This window comes from Tursiops truncatus, chromosome 3, assembly GCF_011762595.2.
Source record: "Tursiops truncatus isolate mTurTru1 chromosome 3, mTurTru1.mat.Y, whole genome shotgun sequence".
NCBI lineage: Eukaryota > Metazoa > Chordata > Mammalia > Artiodactyla > Delphinidae > Tursiops > Tursiops truncatus.
Genome location: NC_047036.1, coordinates 155,918,851 through 155,946,513, shown reverse-complemented (window position 1 = coordinate 155,946,513; position 27,663 = coordinate 155,918,851). Strand labels below are relative to the sequence as shown.

Genomic DNA, 27,663 nt, shown 5'->3' with positions numbered 1-27,663 from the left:
CCAGCTCCGTTCTCCTTTCTCAAGATTGCTTTGGATATTCAGAGTTTTTGTGTTTCCATATAAATTTAAAAATATTTTGTTCTAGTTTTGTAAAAAATGCCATTTGTATTTTGATAGGGATTGCATTGAACCTGTAGATTGCCTTGGGTAGTATGGTTATTTTAACAGTATTGATTCTTCCAATCCAAGAACATGGTATATCTTTCCATCTGTTTGTGTCATCTTCAGTTTCTTTCATCAGCATCTTACAGTTTTCAGAGTACAGGTTTTTGCCTCCCTAGGCAGGTTTGTTGCTAGGTATTTTATATATATTTTTTGATGTGAAGGTAAATGGGATTGTTTCCTTAATGTCTATTTCTGACATTTTATTGTTCATGTATAGAAATGCAACAGATCTCCATATACTAATTTTGTATCCTGCAACTGTACTGAACTCATTGATGAGTTCTAGTGGTGTCTTTAGGATTTTCTATGTATAGTAGCATGTCATCTGCAAACAGTGACAGTTTAACTTCTTTTCCAACTTGGATTCCTTTTATTTCTTTTTCTTCTCTGATCATCATGGCTAGGATTTCCAAAGCTATGTTGAATAAAAGTGGCAAGAGTGGAGTCTTTATTCCCATCCTGTGGGCATCCTTGTCTTGATTCTGATCTTAGAGGAAATGCTTTCAGCTTTTTACCATAGAGTATAATGTTAGCTGTGTTTTTGTCATATATGGCCTTTATTATGTTGAGATACGTTCCCTCTGTGCTCACTTTCTGGGAAGTTTTTATCATAAATGGGTGTTGAATTTTGTCAAAAGCTTTTTCTGCATCTATTGAGATGATTATATACTTTTTATGCTTCAGTTTGTCATTGATTGATTTCCAGATATTGAAGAATCCTTGCATCCCTGTGGTAAATCCCACTTGATCTTGGTGTATGATCCTTTCAATGTATTATTGGATTCAGCCTGCTGGTATTTTGTTGATTTTTTTGCATTTATGTTCATCAGTGATATGGGCCTGTAATTTTCTCTTTATTTATTTATTTGTGTGTGTATGTGATATCTTTGTATGGTTTTGGTATCAGGGTGATCCTGGCCTCATACAGTGAGTTTGGAAGTAATCCTTCCTTTGTAATTTGGAACTTGAGAAGGACAGGTGTTAACTCTTCTCTAAGTATTTGGTAGAATTCACCTGTGAAGACATCTGGTCCTGGACTTTTGATTGTGGGGAGTTTTTTTTTTTTTTTTTCTTTGTGGTACGCGGGCCTATCACTGTCGTGGCCTCTCCCGTTGCGGAGCACAGGCTCCGGACGCGCAGGCTCAGCGGCCATGGCTCACGGGCCCAGCCGTTCCACGGCACGTGGGATCCTCCCAGACCGGGGCACGAACCCGCGTCCCCTGCATCGGCAGGCGGACTCCCAACCACTACACCACCAGGGAAGCCCTTGTGGGGAGTTTTAAATTACTGATTCAATTTCAGTAATGGTAACTAGCTTGTTCTTATTTTCTTCCATATATTATTGGAAGATTTAATAGTGTTAAAATGACCATACTATCCAAGGCAATCTACAGATTTAATTCAATCCTTCCCAAAATACCAATGGCATTTCCCACAAAGGTAGAATAATTTTAAAATTTGTATGGAAAAACAAAAGACCCTAAATAGTCAAAGCAATCCTGAGAAAAGGGAATCCTATCTTGGGGATTTGCTGGTCTGCTGGTGATTGGGCCATTTCTTGACAGGGTTGGCTGGAGGGCCTTGGAGGTCCTGGTGCTTGTATTGGCCACTGGTAGGTGGGGCTGGATCCTGGGCCCCCTAGTAGTTAGAGCCAGGTCCTGGGGCAGCTGGGGGCTCAGTTGGTCCTAAGGCATCTGGCCTGCTAATGTGTCCCTGCCTAGCTAGCTGCAAGGCCTGAAGCATCCCAAGACTGGTTGTTGGGGCCATGTCCCAGGAATAATAAGCAAAAGGGAGAATCTAAAATGGTGCTTTGCAGCATTAGTGTCCTCGTGGTAGGATGAACTCCCTAAAATATCTACTGCAGCATTTATGTCCCCAGGGTGAGTCCCAATTGCCTCCTGCCTCTCTGGGAGATTCTCCATGATCAGCAAGTGAGTCTGATCCAGGCGCCTTTCAAATTACTGCTTCTGTCCTGGGTCTCAGAGCATGTGAGATATTGTGTGCACGCTTTATGACTGGAGTCTCTGTTTCCCACAGCCATTTCTTGCTCCAGAAATAAGCCAACTGGCTTTCAAAGCCAAACATTCTGAGTGCTCATCTCCCCAGTACAGGACCTCCAGGCTAGGGAGCCCAATGTGGGGCTCAAACTCCTCATTCCTTTGCAATTTTAATTGTCCTCCTGTGTTTGGGTCACCTATCCATGAGTATTGGTCCTGACTCTACTGTGTCTCTGCCCCTCCTACCCTTTTCATTGTGGTTCCTTCTTTATATCTTTATAAAAGAAAGAAAATCTTTTCTGTTGGTCTTCAGGTCATTCACACTGTAGCTCCTTTGTCAATAGCTATAACTTTTGTGTACCCATGGGAGCAAAGAAAAACCATACAAACTTACTTTATACATTAAAAGGAAGAAAAGGAAGGAAACCCAGAACTTCAGAATCCTAGGTGGGTTACTTTCTTCATTTCAAAAATGCTGTCTTTCTTTTTCCTGCAAATTCTTTGATTTCTGTGAATACTCTTCTTGATTGGTTAGTTGTTTCTAAAAAAATAGATCACCAACCTCATGAATGTCCTTAATGACACTGAATTATGCAATTTATGCTTTTGTGTGATGCTTGGGTCCTGATCACAGTATGATGCAGGGAATACTGAGTCATCCCTGTGCTGTGCATGACACTCTACCTGGAAGTAAGGGTGATTCCAAGTAGGCACAGTCGTAAGTGGAGAAGCCATCAGTCACTAGCAGGACAAAGAAGCCACAGCCATACCACAATCTTAAATGCAGAGTTAGAGATTTAAACCTCTGGAAACAAGTGTAGAGGAAAGGGAGAGAGGAAGGGATTAACTTTATTGAGGGTCCAAGTAGATGATATTTGAATCAGGAATTGAAGAAAATGAGAGATATTTAATGACTGCTACTGGCCAGGTATTTATTGACATGTAATTTCCTTAGGTCCCTGACAGGTATTACTAATTCCAGTTCTGTATATGAGGGTACAGAGGCATAAGTACATTGTCCAACACTACACCTCTGGCAAGCCAAGATTAAACCCAAATTAATTTTTCTCCGAGCTCTGTGTTCACATCATAAATAAAAGGTTAGGGCAGGTGAGAAGGTCATTTTGGGCAAGAAAGTTGACTTCCACTCAAGTGGAAGTAGTACTGTGAGAAGGAAAAGGAGATGATTCTATGAAGTTGAAGTATGAATATATGAAAGGAATGGAAGAAAGTAGTCAGGGTTAAGTCTGGATTTCAGTTAGATAATTTACCATGCTAAAGAGTTTGAATATAAGATAGGCATTATCATTTTTTTTTAATATGGAAATGGAAGGAACACACTGTCCTGGCTGAAAACTCACTTCTGGCAACTTTGTGGATAGTGTATGGAATGGGAAGAGACTGAGGCATGAATACCAGTAATGAAGCTATTAAAATAATAAAGGGAGAGGGGATGAAATTCTGAACTAAGACAGTGGAATTGGGGATGGAGAAGAATGGGATTAGATCAGTGCTTTTCAAACTTTGTGGGGAATATGGATCACACTGGAACTTGGTAACTACAGAGTTTTATTCAGTAAATCTGAGGCATGGCTTGAGAAAGTTTTTGCCACCAAAAGGCTGACATGGACCTTTTAGACGGTTTCATTTTGATGAGTACTGATTTGGTGGCATCTTCAAAGTTGTGGCAGAGAGACTACCTCTGCATATGCCATGGACTCTGTTCTTCTTGATATTGTGTAATGTCTTTACTGAGGTGTTGAGTGTTAAATTCCTCTGGCATACAAGAACTGATTTGTGAGGAGGCTGGAGAAGATGGCGGAAGAGTAAGACGCGGAGATCACCTTCCTCCCCACAGATACATCAGAAATACATCTACACGTGGAACTGCTCCTATAGAGCACCCACTGATCGCCGGCAGAAGACCTCAGACCTCCCAAAAGGCAAGAAAGTCCCCCACGTACCTGGGTAGGGCAAAAGAAAATAGAATAAACAAAGGCAAAAGAATAGGGACAGGAACTGCACCAGTGGGAGGGAGCTGTGAAGGAGGAAAGGTTTCCACACACTAGAAGCCCCTTCACGGGCAGAGACTGCGGGTGGCAGAGGGGGAAGCTTCAGAGCCACGGAGGAGAGCGCAGCGACAGGGGTGAGGAAGGCAAAGCGGAGAGATTCCCACACAGAGGATCGGTGCTGACCAGCACTCACCAGCCCGAGAGGCTTGTCTGCTCAGCGGCCAGGGCGGGCGGGGCTGGGAGCTGAGGCTCCGGCTTCGGTAGATGGCGGGAGAGGACTGAGGTTGGCGGCGTGAACACAGCCTGAAGGGGTTAGTGCACCACAGCTAGCCGGGAGGGAGTCCAGGAAAAAGTCTGGACCTGCCGAAGGGGCAAGAGACTTTTTCTTGCCTCTTTGTTTCCTGGTGCGCGAGGAGAGGGGTTTAAGAGCGCTGCTTAAAGGAGCTCCCGAGATGGGCGCGAGCCACGGCTAGAAGCGCGGACCCCAGAGACGGGCATAAGATGCTAAGGCTGCTGCTGCTGCCACCAAGAAGCCTGTGTGCGAGCACAGGTCACTCTCCACACCGCCCCTCCCGGGAGCCTGTGCAGCCCGCCACTGCCAGGGTCCGGGGATCCAGGGACAACTTCCCCGGGAGAACGCACAGCGCACCTCAGGCTGGTGCAACATCACGCTGGCCTCTGCCGCCGCAGGCTCACCCCGCACTCCTTACCCCTCCCTCCCCCCAGCCTGAGAGAGCCAGAGCCCCCAAATCAGCTGCTCCTTTAACCCTGTCCTGTCTGAGCGAAGAACAGACGCCCTCAGGCGACCTACACGCAGAGGTGGGGCCAAATCCAAAGCTGAACCCTGGGAGCTGTGAGAACAAAGAAGAGAAAGGGAAATCTCTCCCAGCAGCCTCAGGGGCAGAGGATTAAATCTCCACAATCAACTTGATGTACCCGGCATCTGTGGAATACATGAATAGACAACGAATCATCCCAAATTGAGGAGGTGGACTTTGGGAACAAGATATATTATTTTTTCCCCTTTTCCTCTTTTTGTGAGTGTGTATGTGTATGCTTCTGTGTGAGATTTTGTCTGTTTAGCTTTGCTTTCACCATTTGTCCTAGGGTTCTGACCGTCTGGGGTTTTTTTCTTTTTTTTTACTTTAAACAAATTTTTTTCTTAATAATTATTTTTTATTTTAATAACTTTATGTTATTTTATCTTTATTTTATCCTCTTTCTTTCTTTCTATTTTTTCTCCCTTTTATTCTGAGCCGTGTGGAGGACAGGCTCTTGGTGCTCCAGCAAGGAGTCAGGACTGTGCCACTGAGGTGGGAGAGCCAACTTCAGGACACTGGTCCACAAGAGACCTCCCAGCTCCACATAATATCAAACAGCGAAAATCTCACAGAGATCTCCATCTCAACACCAGCCCCCAGCTTCACTCAACGACCAGCAAGCTACAGTGCTGGACACCCTATGCCAAACAACTAGCAAGACAGGAACACAACCCCACCCATTAGCAGAGAGGCTGCCTAAAATCATAATAAGGCAACAGACACCCCAAAACACACCACCAGACGTGGACCTGCTCAGCAGAAAGACAAGATCCAGCCTCATCCACCAGAACACAGGCACTAGTCCCCTCCACCAGGAAACCTACACAACCCACTGAACCAACCTTAGCCACTGGGGACAGACACCAAAAACAACGGGAACTATGAACCTGCAGCCTGCAAAAAGGAGACCCCAAACACAGTAAAATAAGCAAAATGAGAAGACAGAAAAACACACAGCAGATGAAGGAGCAGGATAAAAACCCACCAGACCTAACAAATGAAGTGGAAATAGGCAGTCTACCTGAAAAAGAATTCAGAATAATGATAGTAAAGTTGATCCAAAATCTTGGAAATAGAATAGAGAAAATGCGAGAAACATTTAACAAGGACCTAGAAGAACTAAAGAAGAAACAAGCAACGATGAACAACACAATAAATGAAATAAAAAATATTCTAGAAGGGATCAATAGCAGAATAACTGAGGCAGAAGAACGGATAATTGACTTGGAAGATAAAATAGTGGAAATAACGACTGCAGAGCAGAATAAAGAAAAAGGAATGAAAAGAACTGAGGACAGTCTCAGAGACTTCTGGGACAACATTAAACGCACCAACATTCGAATTATAGGGGTCCCAGAAGAAGAAGAGAAAAAGAAAGGGACTGAGAAAATATTTGAAGAGATTATAGTTGAAAACTTCTCTAATATGGGAAAGGAAATAGTTAATCAAGTCCAGGAAGCACAGAGAGTCCCATACAGGATAAATCCAAGGAGAAACATGCCAAGACACATATTAATCAAACTATCAAAAATTAAATACAAAGAAAACATATTAAAAGCAGCAAGGGAAAAACAACAAATAGCAAGAACTGATTTGTAAGCCATAGCTCAGGGACTAAGATGATTTGATCCTTTCTCTATCAACAGGTCTTTGCATAGTCCATACAATCATCATTAAAGAGACTCATATTTTTATACCATAAAATACTCTGAGTCTTTGATCTCATTTGGCACATCATACTTCTCTTTTATTCAGTTGTTAACTTTCGCAAGTCTTAAGCATTCAGATATTGATTACTCTGCTTATCCACTCGGTAGATCAAGGAGTTTCATCCACGTATCCTCAAGATATTTCTGACTTGCAGTTAGTTCTCGTTTCCTACATTAGACTTGAGTTATACACACACCTTTTAATTCATTAGGCCACTGCACATTCTTGTTTAAATTGCATTTCCTTTTCTTTTTAATTGACTTCATGGCTCTCTAAATAATTACAGTATTGAGATACATTGGAATATTATCATTTTACTTATTTAAATGAGTTAATTGCATTCAAATTAACTATTTGATTGAGCTAAATAGTGAAAACATTCCATCCACTGGTTTATGCTCAGTTGCCTTGTAATTATGATCAAAATCTGTAATCTTGGCTATCTTTATTCTACTCTTTGCTCTGTTGCAGTGTTACAGCTCAACTTTTGAATAAACTTAATTAAAGCTTTTGGAAATGCAAAGTGATCTGCATCAGGAGTAGTTTATATATGGCCATTTTTGTATGTGGATGGATGCGTGCCTGTTTTGGAAGATGAAGAAGTCAAGCATATAACATTTCTGGGTTTATGTCAAGATGTGCTTCTTTCAGGGGTTGAATGAGACCTATATGATTCTCAGGGATATAAAGTTCTATCTTTGATCCAATTTTCCATCAATTTTCTGTGGAATTTTATCATCAGTTTCCTACCACCACCACACTTGTGGAAGTTCACAGATTCAGGGTAGAAACTTAATATTGTAAGGATGTTTCAAAGAAGGCAAGTACAAGTGATGCCAATTAAAAATAGAAAAAAAACAACCCTGAGAAATTCCACCAGGATTCTAAAGCAATTCTAAAGAGGATATCAAAAGTACATAAAATGGTATGTGACACGTAGGAGACCCTCATTACATATTTGTTTAGTGAATGAATAACTCGAAAAGTAAGAACTCTTGACATAGGAGTCTAACTTATTTAGGCTGAATTAAAGTTAGTGATTAGAGGTGGGTATATCTTCTTCTTTTAATTTGACATCAGTATCATCACTCAGCACCTTCCTTAGGGCCCCCACCACTTCTTTGTTCCTAAGACCGTAAATCAGAGGATTTAGCAAAGGTGTGAGAATAGGGCCAAGTACAAGGAGGACCTGGTCCAGCTTGGGATTATGATAGAACTAGGCCTCATGTAGACCACCATGGCAGGGCCATAATAGAGGCACACTACAGTCAAGTGGGAAGAGCAAGTGGCTAAGGCTTTGTCCCTTCCCTCTGGGGATTTCATGTGGAGGATGGCAAGGAAGATGAGAGCATAAGAGAACATGATAAGGGACAAGGGGATGAGGAGCACCACAATGCTTGTCACTATCACAGCCTTCTCATAGGCAGGCCAATTTTAGAATGGCCATGACCTCACAGAGGAAATGGGAAATCTCTCTGGAACCACAGATGGGGAAATGCATGGTGTAGGCCATGCGAGTGATGTAAGGGCACCCCCAGCCCAGGAGATGGCAGCCATCTGCAGACAGACCTTCTGGCTCATGATGAGGGCATATCTCAGAGGGTTACAGATGGCCACATACCGGTCATAGGACATGAGGGTGATGAGGATGCACTCAGCAATTCCTAGAGTCGGGAAGAAGAAGATCTGAGTCCCACAGGCCACTCGTGATATGTTTCTCCTCCCGGAGAAGAAATTGGTTGCCATCTTGGGTACTGTGCTAGAGATTAACATCATGTCCATGAGAGCCAGTTGGCTGAGCAGGAAGTACATGGGCGTGTGGAGGTGAGAATCCACGCAGATCAGGAGAATTAGGACAAAGTTCAAAGTCAGAGCCACAGTGTAAATCACAAGCATAGCACCAATAAAAAATCTGGTATGTTTCATATCCAGGAAAAGGCCTAGGAGGATGAAATCAGCTCCTGAGATTTCATTTCTTTTATCCATGCCTATGCTTTGTTGTAAACAATTAAATAACAGAAGGAAAACATAACAAGATATTATGAAATGCTACAAACAATGGATTTAATCCTTCAAACCCCTTTCCTCTCTCGTCTTTAACCAGGATCCATTAGATAGTGCAAACATGTTAAAGAGGCATTTGCAATTTTCATAGGCTTTAACCTGATTTCTGTCTCCCTACACTCTTATTCTCAGGAAAGAGTCACTGGTCACAGAAATTACTGCACACTGCTATAGCCAAGTGGCCCAAGTCCTGGAGAAGGGGGAGGGGTCACAAAGATGGTGGTACATCAGGGGAAGCCCTTCAAAGATAAGTTCTCCTGCAACCTTTTCTCCCTCAAATTTTGATTTCCAGGTTCAAATAGAACTTATTTTAACCTAACACCTCAGATGATTATGATGTTCCCAATCACAAGGACTGTGTTTGGAAAGAAGTTTAATTATCTCCATCAAGAGACTAAGAGAGAAAATCAGTTGTCTCGCATTATATTGTTATTTCACGTCAGAGAAAGAACTTGTTCAACTTGTACCTTGCCTTCCTCACTGATTATTTTTGTGTTAATAGTTTATTATATTTTATGTCTTGCTGTTTTCTACTAATTTAAATTGTAACATTCTATTCAACAAGGCTTTAAAATATTTCATAACAGAGAAATAAGTATTATTTCTCTAAATTCAAGTTCTTTGGGTTTAAACATCATCCATGTTGTTTTCATGTTATTTAATTTTTTTATTAATTGATATTGGAATATAGTTGCTTTACAGTGTTGTGTTAGTTTCTGCTGTACAGCAAAGTGAATCAGTTATATGTATACAGTATCCACTCTTTTTTAGATTCACTTCCCATCTAGGTCACCACAGAGCACTGAGTAGAGCTCCCTGTGCTGTACAGTAGGTTCTCATTAGTTATCTGTTTTATATATAGTAGTGTACATATGTACATCCATGATTTAGCTTACGAATTCCACTAACCACAGACTATGCAAAACTGTGCATAAACTTCTCCTTGGGCTGAGTAAGAGGTATTTCAAATGAACATATCTTAAAAATAACTCTAGATTTCTTCATCCCAACCTTTCCTTTTTCTAGTCTTTTCATTTTATTTTATTTATTTATTTATTTATTTTGTGGTATGCGGGCCTCTCACCGCTGTGGCCTCTCCCGTTGCGGAGCACAGGCTCCGGACGCGCAGGCTCAGCGGCCATGGCTCACGGGCCCAGCCCCTCCGCGGCATGTGGGATCTTCCCGGACCGGCGCACGAACCCGCGTCCCCTGCATCGGCAGGTGGACTCTCAACCACTGCGCCACCAGGGAAGCCCTAGTCTTTTCATTTTAGTCAAATTCAGGACCATTCATCCATTGCACAGGACCAGTTCCTAGGGGTTATCTTTGACTCTTTTTTCCTCATTTCCCCCTCTCTATCCAGCACATTCATGTGTCCTGCTGGTGTACATTGAAAAATATGACCGTAATGTGTCATTTATGTCATTGTCACACTATATCAAGCCACTGACACCCTGGCCTGACTCTGTGCCAAAAATAGTATTTGTTCTTAGAATCTCATTTTATTTATTTATTTCTGTTACGGAAGTATGGACTTTTCAGTGATTGAAGTGCTCTTGGGATCACCCAGTCTGCCTTTATTCTTTTATGCATGAAGAGAGTGAGGCTCATAGAGGCTCAGAGACTTGTTTCAAGTTACCCAAAATGGTGGTCTAGAAGGCACAGTATCCAGCACACAGCTTTTAATCGTTTTCTAGGCCTCTTTCAACATAGTCGTTTTAGTTATTCACATCTGCATCCATGATGATAAATGCTCTAAACGGACATACCGTGGCAGTCTCATGTAGAGAGACTATAAATGGAAGGGTACACAAGACTGCATATGACAAAAACATGGATCACCCAGAATACAGATTATGTAACTATATTCTCTGTATTACCGATTCATGGTATTTGCAGTGTCTGAACAGATATACTTTCAAGTAATTTATTTACAAAGTTTTATGCATGGCAAATTTCTGAAATTATTCTTGTGTGTTTTTTAAAAGGGCAAATTCAGCTATACAGGGTTGAATGAGAAAAAAGATCCTGTAATTTTACATATCATTTTATTATTTCAGGATATGCCCAGAATTGGTGTGTTAAGCATTTTTATAATCATTCACTTTTTACCTTTCATTAAACGTTAGTCTACAGAGCAGTGGGATGGGTGAAGAGCTTCTGCAGGGTCAATGCCTGTGAGCACACCATCTGGAGAGAGAGTGCTCTTTGGTCAAAGCTATAGCTAGTCATAATGATACTGATTCCCACTGTCACCAATGCCCTTCTTTGACGTAGGACACTTATGTTGCTGTAATGTGAGTACAGACCCTTACTTTCTACCTCAGAAAACATTGACATGAAGAACAGTCAAAGCCTTGAATATGTTGTTTGATTTTAAGGCACCAGGGAGTATATACTCTAATGATTGCCTCACTGGCTGATACATATATGCTTGACCTTCACAACATTGTAAAATAGGTCAAGTTTATCATGCCACACTTCCCTGGTGGCTCAAAGTAAGAGAGTAGAATGTAGGAAAAGTCAAAGAATTAGTTCAGGGCTTCCCTGGTGGCGCAGTGGTTGAGAGTCCACCTGCCGATGCAGGGGACACGGGTTTGTGCCCCGGTCTGGGAGAATTCCACGTGCTGCGGAGCAGCTGGGCCCGTGAGCCATGGCCGCTGAGCCTGCGCGTCCGGAGCCTGTGCTCTGCAACGGGAGAGGCCACAACAGTGATAGGCCCGCGTACCGCAAAAAAAAAAAAAAAGAAAGAAAGAAAAAACGAAAAAAAAAAAAGAATTAGTTCAATTTCTTTTACTTAGATGCAACTGCCTCTCCTTATAGATGTGAAATCTTAACAGAGGAATTTATAATTTCCCTTTCTTTCTTGGAGAATTCTGCCTGTTTGATTTTGTTGCGTGATCAACAAAACATCACTGCTCTGGGAAAAAATGTAAAAACAGGTCAATCTCTACCCAATTAATTGCTATGATCATGAGGAATAAGGAATTTATTACCCCTCATCTGGTTTCATGATAGTCATCAAAGCAATCCACTGTGGTCTCCTTCTGATCCTTTCTGTTCTCCTTTACAAAACTTGGTTTATGACCGATTGAGAAAAAAATTCTCCTGGTGCATTGTAATTATCTTTATATTGAAGACTTTGCTTTGAAGAAAATATTTCCTCACTTCTCACTCACCTCTGTCCTTTAATTGAGCCCTTTCAACTGTCTATTATCTCTTCTGGATCATGTTTATTTTCCACATATTGAACATTCAGGTAAACAGGAATAAAAACTTCATGATGTCTGTTGCTCTACAAAATAAAGAAACTGTAGGATTGGTGGTGTTTTTCTCAGGCACCTGTTTCTTCTTCAAAGTATGGTGTTTACTTTGTCTCAGGGAGCAAAATATATCATTTAATTCTGTTTACCCTTAAGGAATTGAGGGACAAGAATCATTAAGTAGCCACTCAGTGATAAAATATTTGCTCCAATTCAAGGTTTCTTAAATGCATTAACCGAAGTACTGGAAGGCAGGGTTCTTATTTGACATACATATTTCTGGGTCTTACCCTGCACCTACTGAGTGAGAATTTCTGGGAATGGGGTCCTAGTAGAAGTACTTTAAATAAACACCAAAATGCTCATACTGTAGATTAACTTTTGAAACTCAAGGACATAATTTTTTCTGTCCTGTTTAATCTCCAGTCTCTAGAACAAATGTTATATTTTATGAGTGATTTAGTTGACCTCTAAATGAGAACCAAAGGCTGATCTCCTTTGAAATTACATTTAAAAGTTTACCTGTGTAGCTTTCCATTTACCAAGGGTTTTTTCTATAAGTTCATGCCATTCTCATGGCAGCCCTGTGAGGAATGCCATTCCAATTTTAAATATGAGGAAAAGTAGATACGACAAAGGTGACTCATTCCAGGCTACAACAAGGTAAAAGACATGCTGCTACTGAATTGTAATAAATACAATTAGTGGATCATTTATAGATTCTTAAATTTCTTAGAGAAACTCCACTCTCATTTCTTTTAAATTTGGAGTAAATAACCATAATCTTTCTTCAAACTATCCTTTCTGGTCTCTTGGGGGAAGCCATTTCAAATTTCTGTAATTCTTAATTCTATACTCATATCTGTTTTCTCCCTACATCGCTATTGCTACATACTTAACTATGTTTACTATTAGTTTTATTTTTTTTTAAACACAGACAGTGGCCTGAATTATAGGTGCTTTCAGCCCTTTGTCCCATCATCCCAAGTATTCTAGCTTCTCAGCATTAAGAGGGAAGTGAGAGAGCCTATATTCATTGCTGTCACCACCTAGAAAGCAAAGAGGAAGTCTCATTAAACCTGATATTCAAGCAGACAGGTGTTCAGGCTTTCCTGTTACCAACTGGAGAATGCTTTTGCTTGATGGTGAAGAAATCATCCCATATGAAAATTCCAGGAGTGAAAGACTCCTTAGTGGAGAGGAGAGATGCAAGCCAGCTTCTCAAGTTCAGGTCTGCCAATATCAATTCATACCCTCTTGTGACCATTTGCCTTGTGTAACCCATGGGGCTTGATCTCCCTAGGTATTTCCTGCTTATAATTAGTTCAGAAGGACTTGAGCCCAGTGGGAATTGTTTCTTACAGTTATAGTTAATTGTCAAACTTTAAAAGTCAAAAATAAACCAATAATCGTACACAACTTGTCTGGATCCCAATGCCCTAATTCACTTTAGGTCATACCATGTTGTGAGGCATGTTCAGCTCTCTATGTCCCCAGAGCTGAGCATCCTTGTAATGTGAAGGGTATGACATTTATATCTGAAATAAGGACCTTCTTGACCGGGGCAATGCTCAGTCAAGAACCCACTATATCTCTCCAAGATGGGTGGGCCAGTGTTCATTGTTATAAATAAATAAAAGGTTCAGAGTGGTGAGTGAAGCTTAAGTTTAGATTTATTTTACATAATTGAGGAAATATGGGCTGTACATCAGTTTTCTGGAGGAAATATTCTCTTAGGCTTTAATTAACAAGTCCTTGGAGAATTAGAATTGAATGCTGTAAAACAATCTCTAAAGAGAATTAGCCACTCTTAGAAGCACTCTCTTTCCTCAGTCTCCCTTGAATCACATTTCTCAGGTTTTATGGGTCTTGAATTTCGGTACAATTCAGAATTCACCTTATTGTCGTTTACATTATTCAGTCAACCTTTGATGGGCTCCTGTGGTAAGTTAATTCTATCAGTTAGAGGCAAGGTCAACTATGGCCTTGAAAACTTACCCATTTGATCATAATATAAGCTAATTAACTTTATTCTGTAGAATATCAATGCACATAATATATGCCATATATGCCTGACCCAACTGTCAACCTATTAAATGTGAGCTAATGTTTCAAGGGTCTGATGGCAGACAACCCAACACAACACTGAAATGTATATTTTAAAATCATCACTCATACCTTCCTAATGAACAGAATAATTTTCTATACTAGATTTCCCTTGCTTTCATTTCAAATAATTACATTAATAATTCAAAATAAGCAAATATACAAAGGATAATTTGAAAGATTAACATATGGTATCGGTGGAAGAAAGAGTTTTGGCAAAAAGATCAACTGAATCCTCCAGGAATGAATAATAGGGGGAGAGGAATTTAGGGAAATATATTCTCATGAATGCAACATATAAACTTTTTTTTCAATCTACCTTGGTGTAATATTATGAGAAAATATTTAAGGAGACAGATGTTATTGAGACTTAGAAGGGTCAAATTCATGCTGCGTTTATACTGTCTTGCCTTTACACTTGAGCAAGAGAAAGCCCTGTCCTGTGGCCCATAAAAGGACTTCACTTACCATAATAATTAAACAATAATGCTGTTTTTTCTAGTCTGATGAGAAAGTTGTTAAAAATTTGGCACTAGGTTGAACAAACAGAAATTATTGGATAGGGACTTAGAAGCAGAGTTTTCCTCTTTTAGGCTGTCTATTTTGAGAGAACTCTTAACTTTTTGTATTAAACAGATTGTGTATTAAATAGACTGCTTCAATGGAATCTTCAACTTGATGTGGGCCATATCCCTGATTATAGGAAACACATTCTCTGTTCTCTGCCATTAGCAATGTGGTGGTGTAATTAATTAATTAATTAATATGCAAAATATTAATTCATTCACTCATTCATCAAAGGAAAATTTGTTATGTGTCTACTTTGTATCAAGCCTGGTGCTACAAAATTGATATAAAGCAATAAAAGGCTCAGAATGTTAATATTCAAGAATATGAAATGAATCTAGACTAGGGATAAAGGGATGTATAATTATAATAAAACATAATACTCTAGTGATGTAGCCAGAAACCCACAGTGTCTTCTATGAAAATCCAAAGAATGCTCTGCAAAATTAGCTAAGCTATAATTGAGGTGAGATGTAATCTAGGTAAATTTTCCATAGGAAGATCCCAGGTTGTCTTTTCTGGTGGTTGAAGGATGGGTAAATATACTAGGTGAAGCAGGGGAGAGTTAAGGACAATAGGGACCAAGAGAATATCATGTCAGGTGCTATCTAGGTGTCTCTACCCTCCCTAGAAATCTAATTAGTGAATGAAAGGAGTGGGTGTTAAAACAATAGAGAACTTATCAAAATTTAGGCTTCAACCTTGTATCAGCTTGGGTCCCAGCATGAAAGGATGGCACACTCAAGTTAAAATAATTCAAGATGGTGTTAGTACAGGAAATGCTTACAAATGTGGAACGATGAAGGCAGGCTATAGAAAAACTAGAATGGATAGTGCAGTACATCAAAGGGCAAAGAGAAGAAAAGACTGCTGGAATCAGAAGGTGAGAGTCAAGCTGAAAGGATGTCTCAAAATGAGCAGTGGTCTCTGAGGTGAGAGAGGTTGAAGTGTAGAGGTCTTGATTGAAATCAAAGTTAAGTTTTTATCATCTTTAAATAGACTATTATCACTATAGTATGTTTTAGGTAAGCCTTATGGTAACCACAAAGGAAAGCCTAGTAGATCCACAAAAGATTAAGAGAAGGAAAAATATATATATTTACCATTACAAAAAAGTCAACAAATCACAGAGGAGAACAGCAAAAAGGGAAGAAAAGGAACTATGAAACAGTCAGAAATAATTAACAAAATGCTAATAGTAAGTTCTTCCCAATCAATAATTACTTTAAATAAGATAAATAAAAATTTCCAATCAAAAGACACAGAATGACTGAATAGATTAAAGAAGAAAACAGGAACCAACAATATGCTGCCTAAAAGAGATTCACTTTATTAAGGTCACACATAAACTATAAGTGAAGGAATGGGAAAAGATATTCCATAAAGTGATAAAAAAAAAAAGAGAGCAGGGGTGACCCTACTTAGAGCAGATAAAATAGACTTTCATTAATAATTTGTCACTAGAGACAAAGAAGGTTACTATATACTGATGAAGGGGTCAATTCATTGAGCAAATATAATGATAGTAAATATATATGCATCCAACACTGGAGCACATAAATATATAAAGTGAATATTATTTATATATTGTAGCAATATTTTTTGGATCTGCCTCCTCAGGCAAAAGAAATAAAAGCAAAAATAAACAAATGGGACCTAGTTAAACGAAAAAGCTTTTGTCTTTTGGTTTTTATTTATTTCTTTATTTGGCTGCACTGGGTCTTAGTTGCAGCACGCAGGACCTTTGTTGTGGTGTGTGGGATCTTTAGTTGCAGCATGAGGAAACTCAGTTGTGGCATGCAGGATCTAGTTCCCTGAACAGCAATCAAACCTGGGCCCCCTGCACTGGGAGCATGGAGCCTTAACCACTGGACCATCAGGGAAGCCCCTTAAAAGATTTTGGATGCAAAGGAAACCACTGACAAAACGAAAAGACAACCTACTGAATGGGAGAAAATACTTGCAAATGATATGATTGATAAGGGTATATACAAACAACTGATAGGACAACATCAAAATAACAAACAACCCTATTAAAAAATGGGCAGAAGACCTGAATAGACATTTTTCCAAAGAGGACATGCAGGTGGCCAACAGGCACATGAAAAGATGCTCAACATTGCTAATCATCAGGGAAATGCAAATCAAAACCACTATGAGAGAGGTTGGGTCAAGTTGGCAGAATAGGAGGAACTGGGGTTCACTTTTCCTTACAGGTATATCAAGAATACATCTACCAGTGGAACAATTCACACAGAGCACCTGCTAAACACTAGCAGAGGAACTATGACACCTAAAAGGACAAGAAAAGGTCCCCGCATAAACAGGTAAGACAAAGGAGAGAAAGGGAAGAAAAAGAAAAGAGGAAACAAGATGGGACCCACACCCTTGGTGCGAGGTGGGGGGTGTGCTGAAGGAAAGGAGAGGTTATGGCATCCAGGAAGGCCCCCTCACTGGTGGCGAAATATGCTGAAATAGAGGAGGGCTTTGGGGGCTATCGGAAGAAAGTGCAGTGGCTGGTCAGTGGTCAGGACAGAGTGAGACTTGCACTGACGGTATGTGCCACAGCCCTGTGCACCCCAGCCTGAGATGGATATCCACCAATGCTGGCAGGGGCTGTTTGCTGAAGCGTGGAGTTAAGAGAGTGGACCTGGGGAGAGGACTGCTGTTGGCTGCATGGAGACAGCCTGAAGGGATGGGAGTGAGGAGCTCAGCTGTGCAGAAACAGCCTGAGGGGATGGGAGCAAGGAGCTCTGCAGGTGGGAATGCTCCTGGAGGAAGTGCAGACTGCCTTGGAAGCGAGGTGCCATTGCTGAGTGGCGAGCAAGGGGTAGGGCCGCTATTACAACCTATCTTCCCACATGCCAGTCCCTATCTCTGTGGGCACTGGGAAGGACTCCCAACAGAGCAAGTGCATGTGCCCCAGTCATTGCCGCCTTGCCCCCCTCATGCCTGAATGAGTGCATGTGCCCCAGTCTGTTTCAGCTTCCTACTGGCTCCTGACTCCAGGGGAACTACAGGGGGCTCCCATGAGAGTGAGTGTGCACGTCCCAGTCATGGCCAGCTTATCCCTCTCTTGCCTGAGCAAGCACGTGCGCCCCAATTTGCCACCTCCTCTTGCCCCTCCCACCTAACTGAGCAAGCATGTGCCAGTCAGCCACTGCTTTTGCCCGCTCTCGCCTGGGCAGGGAACAGACACCTGAGGCGGGGCCCACATGCAGAGGTGGGGCCAAAACCAATGCTGAGATCCAGGGGCTGTGTAGCTAAGGAAGAGGAATAGAAATCTCTCCTTGCAGCTGCACAAACTATGGATTAAATCTCTGCAATCAGTTTGGTAAACCCTGCATCTGTGGAATATCTGAATGGACAACAGCGCTCCCACAACTGAGACCAGTCAAGCTTTAGCAGCTATGGACTTTGAGGGCAAGTACATGCAGGAGTTGGGACAAGTCAGAGTATGACCTGCCCTGACAGTGCCCACAGCAAGCCCAGAGACCTACCTAGAGGTATTGGAGGGACTCCTGGGGAGGCGGGGTTGGCTGTGGCTCATGGTGGGGGCAAGGACACTGACAGTGGAGGCGCCAGTGAAATATTTTGGTTTTGTTGTTTCATTCTGTTGTTGTTGTTTTATTTTTTAATTATTTATTATTTCTTTTTAAAAATTTAATATATTTTTATTTTTCTAGTTTTATTTTACTGTTTTGTGGGGCTTTTTTCGGCTTTGTTTTTTTGTTTATTCTCATTTCTGTTTTTTTTTTTGTTTTGTTTTTATCTTTTTATTCTTTTTTTGATCGTTTTTGTGTGTTTCTTTTATATTTGCTTTTTTTTTAGCTTGCTTTCTGTTTTTGTTTTTGTTTTTGTTAGTTCTGTCTTGTTTTCATTTTTGGATTCTTTTGTTTGGGTTTTTTTTGAATTTTATTTTATTTTACATTTTTTATACAGCAGGTTCCTATTAGTTATCTATTTTATACATATTAGTGTATATATGTCAATCCCAATCTCCCAATTCATACCACACCAACACCCGCCCACACTTTCCCCCCTTGGTGTCCATATGTTTCTCCTATACATCTGTGTCTCTATTTCTGCCTTGCAAACTGGTTCATCTGTACCATATTTCTAGATTCCACATATATATTAATATACGATATTTGTTTTTCTCTTTCTGACTTACTTCACTCTGTATGACAGTCTCTAGGCCCATCCACGTCTCTACAAATGTATATATGTACCACATCTTCTTTATCCATCTGTCTGTCAATGGGCATTTAGGTTGTTTCCATTACCTGGCTATTGTAAATAGTGCTGCAATGAACATTGGGGTGCATGTGTCTTTTTGAATTATGTTTTTCCCTGGGTATATGCCCAGTAATGAGATTGCTGAGTCATATGGTAATTGTACTTTTAGTTTCTTAAGGAACCTCCATACTGTTCTCCATAGTGGTTGTATCAATTGATATTCCCACCAACAGTGCAAGAAGGTTCCCTTTTCTCCACACCCTCTCCAGCATTTGCTGTTTGTAGATTTTTTGATGATGCCCATTCTAACCGGTGTGAGGTGATACCTCATTGTAGTTTTGATTTGCATTTCTCTAATAATTAGTGATGTTGAGCATCTTTTCATGTGCCTCATGGCAATCAGTATGACTTCTTTGGAGAAATGTCTACTTAGATCCTCTGCCCATTTTTTGATTGGGTTGTTTGTTTTTTTAATATTGAGCTGCATGAGCTATTTATATATCTGGGAGATTAATCCTTTGTCCATTGATTCATTTACAAATATTTTCTCCCATTCTGAAGGTTGTCTTTTCGTTTTGCTTATAGTTTCCTTTGCAGTGCAAAACCTTCTAAGTTTCATTAGGTCCCATTTTTTTATTTTGTTTTTATTTCCATTTCTCTAGGAGGTGGGTCAAAAATGATCTTGCTGTGATTTATGCCAAAGAGTGTTCTTCCTGTGTTTTCCTCTAAGAGTTTTATAGTGTTTGGTCTTACATTTAGGTCTTTAATCCATTTTGAGTTTATTTTTGTGTATGGTGTTAGGGACTGTTCTAATTTCATTCTTTTACATGTCACTGTCCAGGTTTCCCAGCACCACTTATTGAAGAGACTGTCTTTACTCCATTGTATATCCTTGCCTCCTTTGTCATAGATTAGTTGACCATAGGTACATGGGTTTATCTCTGGGTTTTCTGTCCTGTTCCATTGATTGATATTTCTGTTTTTGTGCCAGTACCATATTGTCTTGATTACTGTAGCTTTGTAGTATAGTCTGAAATCAGGAAGTCTGATTCCTCCAGCTCCTTTTTTTCCCCTCAAGATTGCTTTGGCTATTCGGGGTCTTTTGTGTCTCCATACATATTATAATATTTTTTGTTCTAGTTCTGTGAAAAATGCCATTGGTAATTTGATAGGGATTGCATTGAATCTGTAGATTGCTTTGGGTAGTATAGTCATTTTCAAAATATTGATTCTTCCAATCCAAGAACATGGCATATCTCTCCATCTGTTTGTGTCATATTTGATTTCTTTCATCAGTGTCTTATAGTCTTCTGAGTACAGGTCTTTTACCTCCTTAGGAAGGTTTATTCCTAGGTGTTTTATTATTTTTGCAGCAATGGCGAATGGGATTGTTTCCTTAATTTCTCTATCTGATATTTTGTTGTTAGTGTATAGGAATGCAAGAGATTCCTGTGCATTAATTTTCTATCCTGCAACTTTACCAAATTCGTTGATTAGTTCTAGTAGTTTTCTGGTAGCATCTTTAGGATTATCTATGTATAATATCATGTCATCTGCAAACAGTGACAGTCTTAATTCTTCTTTTCCTATTTGTATTCCATTTATTTCTTTCTCTTCTCTGATTGCTGTGGCTAGGACTTCCAAAGTTAAGTTGAATAATAGTGGTGAGCATGGACATTCTTGTCTTGTTCCTGATCTTAGAGGAAATGATTTTTCTATATTGAGAATGATGTTTCATGTGGGTTTGTCATATATGGCCTTTATTATGTTGAAGTAGGTTCCCTCCATACCCTCTTTCTGGAGAGTTTTCATCAAAAATTTGTATTGAATTTTGTCAAAAGCTTTTTGTGCATCTATTGAGATGATGGTTTTTATTCTTCAGTTTGTTAATATGGTGTATCACATTGACTGATTTGCATATATTGAAAAATCCTTGAATCCCTGGGATAAATCCCATTTGATAATGGTGTATGATCCTTTTAATATTCTGTTGGATTCTGTTTGCTAGTATTTTGTTGAGGATTTTTGCATCTGTATTCATCAGTGATATTGGTCTGTAGTTTTCTTTTTTGTAGTATCTTTGTCTGGTTTTGGTATAGGATGATGGTGGCCTTGTAGAATGAGTTTGGGAGTGTCCCTTCCTCTACAAATTTTTGGAAGAGTTTGAGAAGGATGGGTATTACCTCTTCCCTAAATGTTTGATAGAATTCACCTGTGAAGCCATCTGGTCCTGGACTTTTGTTTGTTGGAAGATTTTTAATCACAGTTTCAATTTCATTACTTGTGATTGGTCTGTTCATATTTTCTATTTCTTCCTGGTTCAATCTTGGGAGGTTACACCTTTCTAAGAATTTGTCCATTTCTTCTAGTTGTCCATTTTATTGGTGTAGTGTTGCTTGTAGTAGTCTCTAATGATGCTTTGTACTTCTGCAGTGTCCATTGTAACTTCTCCTTTTTCATTTCTAATTTTATTGATTTGAGTCTTCTCCCTCTTTTTCTTGATGAGTCTGGCTAAAGGTTTAGCAATTTTGTTCATCTTCTCAAAGAACCAGGTTTTAGTTTTATTGATCTTTGCTATTGTTTTGTTTCTGTTTCATTTATTTCTGCTCTGATCTTTATGATTTCTTTCCTTCTACTAACTTTGGGGTTTTTTTTTTTTGTTTTTCTTCTTCTTCTTTCTCTAGTTCATTTAGGTGTAAGATTTAGATTGCTTGAGATTTTTCTTTTTTCTTGAGATAGGATTGTATTGCTATAAAATTCCCTCTTAGAACTGCTTTTTCTGCATCCCATAGGTTTTGGATTGTCATGATTTCATTGTCATTTTTCTCTAGGTATTTCTGATTTCTTCAATAACCTCTTGGTTATTTAGTAACATATTGTGTAGCCTCAAAGTGTTTGTGTTTTTTACCTTTTCTTCCCTGTAATTTATTTCTAATCTCATAACATTGTGGTCAGAAAAGATGCTTGATATGATTTCAATTTTGTTAAATTTACAAAGGCTTGATTTGTAACCCAAGATGTGATCTAACCTGGAGAATGTTCCATGTGCATTTGAGAAGAAAGTGTAATCTGCTGTTTTTGGATGGAATGTCCTATAAATATCAATTAAATCTATCAGGTCTATTGTGTCATTTAAAGCTTGTGTTTCCTTATTAATTTTCTGTCTGGATGATCTGTCCATTGGTATAAGTGAAGTGTTAACGTCCCCCACTACTATTGTGTTACTGTTGATTTCCTCTTTTATAACTGTTAGCATTTGCCTTATGCATTGAGCTTCTCTTATGTTGGGTACATATGTATTTATAATTGTTATATCTTCTTCTTGGATTGATACCTTGATCATTATTTAGTGTACATCCTCTCTCTTGTAATAGTCTTTATTTTAAAGTCTCTTTATCTGATATGAGTACTGCTACTCCAGCTTTCTTTTGATTTCCATTTGCATGGAATATCTTCTTCCATCCCCTAACTTTCAGTCTGTGTGTGTCCGTGGTCTGAAGTGGGTCACTTGTAGACAACATAAATATGGGTCTTGTTTTTGTATGCATTGAAGGAGCCTGTGTCTTTTGGTTGGAACATTTAATCCATTCACGTTTAAGGTAATTATCAATATGTATGTTCCTATTACCATTTTGTTCATTGGTTAGGGTTTGTTTTTGTAGGTCCTTTTCTTCTCTTGTGTTTCCCACTTAGAGAAGTTTCTTTAGCAACTGTTGTAGAGCTGCTTTGGTGATGCTGAATTCTTTTAGCTTTGCTTGTCTATAAAACTTTTGATTACTACATCAAATCTGAATGAGATATTTTCCAGGTAGAATAATCTTGGTTGTAGGTTCTTCCTTTTCATCACTTTAAATGTATTGTGTACTCCTTTCTGGCTTGTAGACTTTATGCTGAGAAATCAGCTAATAACCTTATGGGAATTCCATTGTATGTTATTTGTCATTTTCCCCTTGTTGCTTTTAATAATTTTTCTTTGTCTTTAATTTTTGTCAGTTTGATTACTATATGTTTCAGCATGTTTCTCCTTGGGTTTATCCTGCCTAGGACTCTGCACTTCCTGGACTTAGGTGGGTATTTCCTTTCCCATGTTAGGGAAGTTTTCGACTCTAATCTCTTCAAATATTTTCTCTGGCTTTTCTCTGTCTCTTCTGCTTCTGGGATCCCTATAATATGAATGTTGTTGCATTTAATGTTGTCTCAGTAAAACTTGAATCTGATTCTCTGTTGTTGGGTGGGGCTGAGTTCCCTCCCTGTTGGTTGTTTGACCTGAGGTGACACAGCACTGGAGCCTACAGTTTCTTTGGTGGGGCTAATGGTCGACTCCAGGAGGGCGCACTCCAAGAAGTACTTCTCAGAACTTCTGCTGCCTGTGTCCTTGTCCCCATGGTGAGCCACAGCCAACCCCCACCTTTGCAGGAGACCCTCCAACACTAGCAGGTAGGTCTGGTTCAGTCTCCTATGGGGTACTCTCCTTCCCCCTGGGTCCTGATGTGCACACTACTTTGTGCATGCCCTCCACGAGTGGAGTCTCTGTTTCCCCCAGTCCTATCAAAGTCCTGCAATCAAATCCCGCTAGCCTTCAAAGTCTGATTTTCTGGGAATTCCTTCTCCCTTTGCCAGACCTCCAAGTTGGGAAGCCTGATGTGGGGCTCAGAACCTTCACTCCAGTGGGTGGACTTCTGTGGTATAATTGTTCTCCAGCTTGTGAGTCACCCACCCAATGGTTATGGAATTTGATTTTATTGTGATTGCACCCCTCCTACCATCTCACTGTGACTTCTCCTTTGTCTTTGGATGTGGGGTATTTTTTGTGTGTGAGTTCCAGTGTCTTCCTGTGGGTGATTGTTCAGCAGTTAGCTGTGATTCTGGTGCTCTCGTGAGAGGGAGTTTTTCCTTGTTTACTTTGTGTTTTTTGTTTGTTTTTTCATTGATTTTTTTGGAGTATAGTTGCTTTACAGTGTTGTGTTAGTTTCTGCTGTACAGAAAATTGGATCAGCTATGCATATATATATATATATACATATAGATATATATGTATATATATATCCCCTCTTCTTTGGATTTCCTTCCCATCTAGGTCACCACAGAGCATTGAGTACAGTTCCCTATGCTATACAGTAGGTTCACATTAGTTATCTATTTTATACAAAGTAGTGTATATATGTCAATCTCAATCTCCCAATTCATCTTGCACCCCCCTCACCCCAGTATCCGTATGTCCTTTCTCTAGGTCTGTGTCTCTATTTCTTCTTTTCAAATAAGTTCAATTGCATCATTTTTCCATATTCAACATGTAAGCAATATTATATTATATTTGTTTTTCTCTTTGTGACTTAGGTTTTATTTTTATCATTTGCCTTGGGTTTTGTTTGTCTGTTTTCTTCCCTCCCCCCATTTTCTTGATCACACTGTGTGGCTTGTGGGGGTCTTGGTTCCTCGACCACAGTATGGACCTGAGCCCCCAGTGTGGTAGCTCTGAGTCCAGGACTCTGGGTCTCCAGAGAATTCCTGGATGCAGGGAATATTAAATGGTGTGAGCTCTCCTGGAGGTATCCATCTCAACACCAAGACCTGGCTCCACCCAACTGAGTGCAGGCTCCAGTGCTGTACACCTCATGCCAAACAACAGCAAGACAGGAAACAGCCCCACCCATCAGGAGACAGACTACCTAAAGTTGTGCTAAGCTCACAGACACCCCAAAATACACCACCTTACATGGCCCTGCCCATCAGAGGGACAAGACTCAGCTCCACCTCCCAGAGTGCAGGGACCAGTCCCTCCCACCAGGAAGCCTACACAAGTACGTGGACCAATCTCACTCACCAGGGGGCAGACACCAGAAGCAAGAGGAACTATGACCCTGAAGCCTGCGGAAAGGAGACCACAAACACAGTAAGTTAGACAAAATGAGATGACAGAGAAATATGCTGCAGATGAAGAAGCAAGGTAAAAACCCATAAGACCAAATATGAGGAAATGAAGAGGAAATAGGCAATCTACCTGAAAAAGAATTCAGAGTAATGGTAATAAAGATGATCCAAGATCTCAGAAATAGAATGGAGTCACGGATTGAGAAGATACAAGAAATATTTATCAAGGACCTAGAAGAAATAAAGAACAAACAAACAGTGATGAACCACATAACAACTGCAATGAAAAATACACTAGAAGGAAACCATAGCAGAATAACTGAGGCAGAAGAATGGATAAGTGAGCTGGAAGATAGAATGCTGGAAATCACTGTCACTGAAGAGAATAAAGAAAAAGAATGGAAAGAAATGAGGACAGTCTCACAGACCTCTTGGACAACACTGAATGCACCAATATTTGAATCATAGGGGTCCCAGAAGAAGAAGAGAAAGAGAAAGGGTCTGAGAAAATATTTGAAGAGATTATAATCAGAAACTTCCTTAACATGGGAAAGAAAATAGTCACCCAAGTCCAGGAAGCACAGAGAATCCCATACAGGATAAACCCAAGAAGGAACTCAGCAAGACACATATTAATCAAACTCACAAAAGTTAAATACTAAGAAAAAATATTAAAAGCAACAAGGGAAAAGCAACAAATAACATACAAGGGAATCCCAATAAGGTTATTAGCTGATTTTTCAGCAGAAAGTCTGCAGGCCAGAAGGGTGCGGCAGGATTTATTTAAAGTGATGAAAGGAAAAAACCACAACCAAGATTACTCTACCCAGCAAGGATCTCATTCAGATTTGACAGAGAAATCAAAAGCTTTACAGAAAAACAAAAGCTAAGAGAATTTAGCATCACCAAATCAGCTCTACAAAAAATGCTAGCAGGGAACACAAGAGAAGAAAAAAACCTACATAAACAAACCCAAAACAATTAAGAAAATGGTAATAGGAACGTACATATCAATAATTACCTTAAATGTAAATGGATTAAATGTTCCCACCAAAAGTCACAGGACAGCTGAATGGATACAAAAACAAGACCCATATATATGCTGTCTACAAGAGACCCACTTCAAACCTAGGGACACATACAGACTGAAAGTTAGGGGATGGAAAAAGATATTCCATGGAAATGGAAATCAAAAAATGCTGGAGTGGCAATACTCATATCAAACAAAATAGACTTTAAAATTAAGACTGTTACAAGAAACAAGGAAGGATGCTACATAATGATCAAGAGATCAATCCAAAAAGAAGACAAAATAATGGTAAATATATATGCACCCAACATAGGAGCACCCCAATATATAAGGCAAATGCTAACAGCCACAAAAGGGGAAATCAACAGTAACACAATAACAGTGAGGGATTTTAACACCCCACTTACATCAATGGATAGATCATCCAGACAGAAAACTAATAAGGAAACATAAGCCTTAAATGACACATTAGACCAGATAGATTTAATTCGTATTTATAGGACATTCTATCTGAAATCATCAGAATACACTTTCTTCTCAAGTGCACATGGAACATTCTCCAGGATAGATCGCATCTTGGGTCACAAATCAAGCCTCATTAAATTTAAGAAAATTGAAATCATATCAAGCATCTTTTCTGACCACAATGCTATGAGATTAGAAATCAATTACAGGAAAAAAAAAACCTGTAAAAAACACCAACAGGTGGAGCCTAAACAATATATTACTAAACAACCAATGTACTTATATGAATTGTCTAATTATAAAAATGTAACAAACTAGCAAAAAAAAAAAAACCCTACAAAGAAAAGATCAGGATTAGATGGTTTCACAGTTAAATTCTACCAATTACAAAAATGCCAGTCTCTTTAAAACTCTTCCAAAATTAAAGATAATAGAACATTCTTACTCATTTTAGCAGGTCAGCATTACCCTGATACAAAACCAATATAATGACACTATTGCAAGAAAGAAATACTATGGGTCAATATCCTTAATTAATATAGATGCAAAAATTCTCAACAAAATACTAGCAAACTGAATTTAACAACACACTAAAAGGATTATATGCAATGATCAAGTGAGATTATTCCAAGGATGCAAGAATGATTTATGGAAATCAATAAATGTGATATACAACATTAATAGAGTGAAATATAAAAATCATGTGATCTTCTCAATAGATGCAGAGAAAGCATATTAAAAAATTCAAAATTTTGTCAGGATAAAAACTCTCAACAAAGTTGGTATGGAAAAACACACCTCAACATAACAAAGGCAATATATGACAAGCCCACAGCTGACATCATACTCAAAAAAGTGAAAGACTGAAATCTTTTCCTCTATGATCAAGAACAAGAGAAGGGTGCTTACTAGCACCACTCTAATTCAACATGGTACTGGAAGTCCTAGCTAGAGCAGTTAGGAAATACAAAGAAATAAATTCATACATATCAGAAAGAAAGAATTAAAATGTCCTCTTTTGCAGATGAAAGGACCTTATATATAGAAAACTGTAAAGACTCCACAAAAAAACCTGTTAGATCTAATAAAGAAATTCAATACATTTTCAGGATATAAAATCAACATATGAAAATTCAGTTGCATTTCAATACATTAACAATGAACTATCTGAAAAGGAAATAAAGAAAACAATTCTATTTACAATACATTGAAAATAATAAAACAGGAATTAATTTAACCAAGAGTAAAAAAAAATACTATAAAACATTGGTAAAAGAAATTGAAAAAGACATAAATAAATTTAAAAATATGTTGTATTCATAGATTGAAAGAGTTAATATTGTAAAAATGTCT

The 27,663-nt window shown here is 39.3% G+C and overlaps 1 pseudogene; it reads right to left on the bottom strand.

Moving 5' to 3' along the window:
- Positions 1 to 7,738: 7,738 nt before the first annotated feature.
- Positions 7,739 to 8,691, bottom strand: LOC101321941 (olfactory receptor 2M5-like; annotated as a pseudogene).
- Positions 8,692 to 27,663: the final 18,972 nt, after the last annotated feature.